The 2,500-nt window shown below is 43.5% G+C and overlaps 1 non-coding gene across 1 annotated transcript in view; it reads left to right on the forward strand.

The window, feature by feature from the left end:
* The first annotated feature begins 2,318 nt into the window (after positions 1-2,318).
* LOC146446551 (small subunit ribosomal RNA) overlaps positions 2,319-2,500 on the forward strand; it is a 1,800-nt gene continuing 1,618 nt past the window's right edge. Inside the window, exon 1 of the ribosomal RNA XR_014862595.1 lies at positions 2,319-2,500. This exon is cut by the window's right edge and continues 1,618 nt beyond it. This is a non-coding gene — a ribosomal RNA (small subunit ribosomal RNA).

Genomic DNA, 2,500 nt, shown 5'->3' on the forward strand with positions numbered 1-2,500 from the left:
TAGAAAAATTGTTTGGTATGAGAAGGACCTCGACTTCGAAAATTCTGTGGTGTGGGGAGGTCTTTTGACCTACCAAAAAAATTGGTGGTGTGAGGAGGACCTCTGACTTAGAATTAGGGTTTGAAATGGGGTTAGGGTTAGGGTTAGGGTAAGTGTTAGGGTTAGGAAAAAGGTTTAAATGATATTTGGAGAGGTTTTTCGGGTGTTTAGAGGCTATTTATGCTATGTAACGAGTATTTGCTTATATACTTGCTTATATACTTAGGTCAACAATTTATAGCAAAAATGTGTTCCAGCCAAGTTCTTTTAGACGCTCTTTCGAATGGCAACATTCCAGATTGAAAATGGCGACCTACCAAAATCCGCACTTTGCTTCCCCGTCCATATAGAGGTGAGTATTTGACTTTGCTTCCGTCAGAGTCAAGGAAACACATTGAAAATGGAATCAGCATACAAGAAAACCTAGTTTGGGATAGGTTTTGTGCCTTCCGTGGTATTATAACCATAGAACTGCTCCTGAGGGGGGTAGGGTAGGCCCACCAAAAAGTGCACTTCTGGTTAGGTCGCTAATTTCTAAAATAAATGTGTCCCAACCAAGTTTTTTTGGACGCTCTTTCGAATGGCAACATTCCTGATTGAAAATGCCGACCTACCAAAATCCGCACTTTGCTTCCCCGTCCATATAGGGGTGAGTATTTGGCTTTGCTTTCGTCAGAGTCAAGGAAACACATTGAAAATGGAATCAGCATACAAGAAAACCTAGTTTGGGATAGGTTTTGTGCCTTCCGTGGTATTATAACCATAGAACTGCTCCTGAGGGGGGTAGGGTAGGCCCACCAAAAAGTGCACTTCTGGTTAGGTCGCTAATTTCTAAAATAAATGTGTCCCAACCAAGTTTTTTTGGACGCTCTTTCGAATGGCAACATTCCTGATTGAAAATGCCGACCTACCAAAATCCGCACTTTGCTTCCCCGTCCATATAGGGGTGAGTATTTGGCTTTGCCTTTGTCAGACTCAAGTAAAAGCATTTAAAATGGAGTCAGCATACAAGAAAACCTAGATTGGGATAGTTTTTCTGCCTACCGTGGGATCATAACCATAGAACTGCCCCTGAGGGAGGTAGGGTTAGGGTTAGCGTTAGGGTTAACGTTGGGGTTAGGATTGAAGACAGAAGATTGGTGATGTCAGGAGGACCTTCTTAAAACAAACAGAAATACACTTATTAGGGGACTAGGGCCAGTGGACTCAGAAATGTCTTTCGTAGCAGTCTCCTATAAGAGTATTTTTCTCTGATTTAGGTGACTCCTCCTCACACCACCATTTTTCTTAGTCGAAAGACCTCTTCACAGCACGACTTTCCTGATGGATTTCTATGTAACTGCTCGTGCTGAGAGGTGTGTCGAAAGTTGATCATGTTCCCGTAAAATCTGAGGTCTCCACTGTCTAGCGAGGTACTTACAGTGAATATAGTGAATTTTTCAAAAATTGGAGAATTCTGACTTTTGCGATGAATTTTAATGTAATTGGTCGTGCTGAGAGGCGTGTTAAAATTTGAACATGTTCCCGTAAAATCTGAGGTGAGAATTAGTGAGGTACTTACAGTGCGTATAGTGACAAATCTTTAAAAGCGTGAAATTATGGGATGTTGTGGCTTCAATGGGTTTTTAAGATGTCACCAGTCATTTGGCATGACTTACAAACGATTTGGCTGGTTGTGGGTTCGATTTTCAAAATTTCATTTTTTTCGCGTTTTTATTTTCTGTCTACCATATCATGCAGTCTCCTTATTAGCGTTTGGGGGTTATAGTGTGGGCAGGTTGGTCGCAAAGGTTCCGAGAGGAGCTGGCTAGTAAACCCTGTCCCTTATGTTCCACGGCGGCAAGGCGGAGAAATAGAGGGCAGAATTGACTAACGGGCAAGGAAAGTTGGGCTTGTAGCTTTCCTTTCGAAGGAGGGAAAAGATGATGCCCGAAAGCATTGTCACTGTAGTGGCAGGCAGAGTGTAGATGGAAGTTGTGTACGCTAGCCTTTGGCTAATGATAGAGACAAAAGAGCAGGAGGATATTTTCCTTCGCAGAAGCACTTTTCTTGCCTTCCTTCAGCTCGCTTGGCGAGTCTGACAGGTATGCCTGAACTGTGCACGGGTCCAGTTGTGAGAAAGACGTGGCAAACAAGACGGGGTTTCCCTTGACCGAGGGACCGTGTGGTCCGTTTGGCTCATGGGTTCCCCCCGTGGAGGCAAAATCTAAGAAAGCTTGCTCTCCCTCTGCGGAGGGGGGCCGCTTAGCAAGGAACTTCTGTTCCCTGCGGTGGATAGTTACCTGGTTGATCCTGCCAGTAGTCATATGCTTGTCTCAAAGATTAAGCCATGCATGTCTAAGTATAAGCACTTGTACTGTGAAACTGCGAATGGCTCATTAAATCAGTTATCGTTTATTTGATTGTACCATTACTACTTGGATAACCGTAGTAATTCTAGAGCTAATACATGCGAAAAGTC

The sequence above is a fragment of the Pavona decussata genome, unplaced genomic scaffold, assembly GCF_977016875.1.
Source record: "Pavona decussata unplaced genomic scaffold, jaPavDecu1.1 SCAFFOLD_3580, whole genome shotgun sequence".
NCBI classification, from domain to species: domain Eukaryota; kingdom Metazoa; phylum Cnidaria; class Anthozoa; order Scleractinia; family Agariciidae; genus Pavona; species Pavona decussata.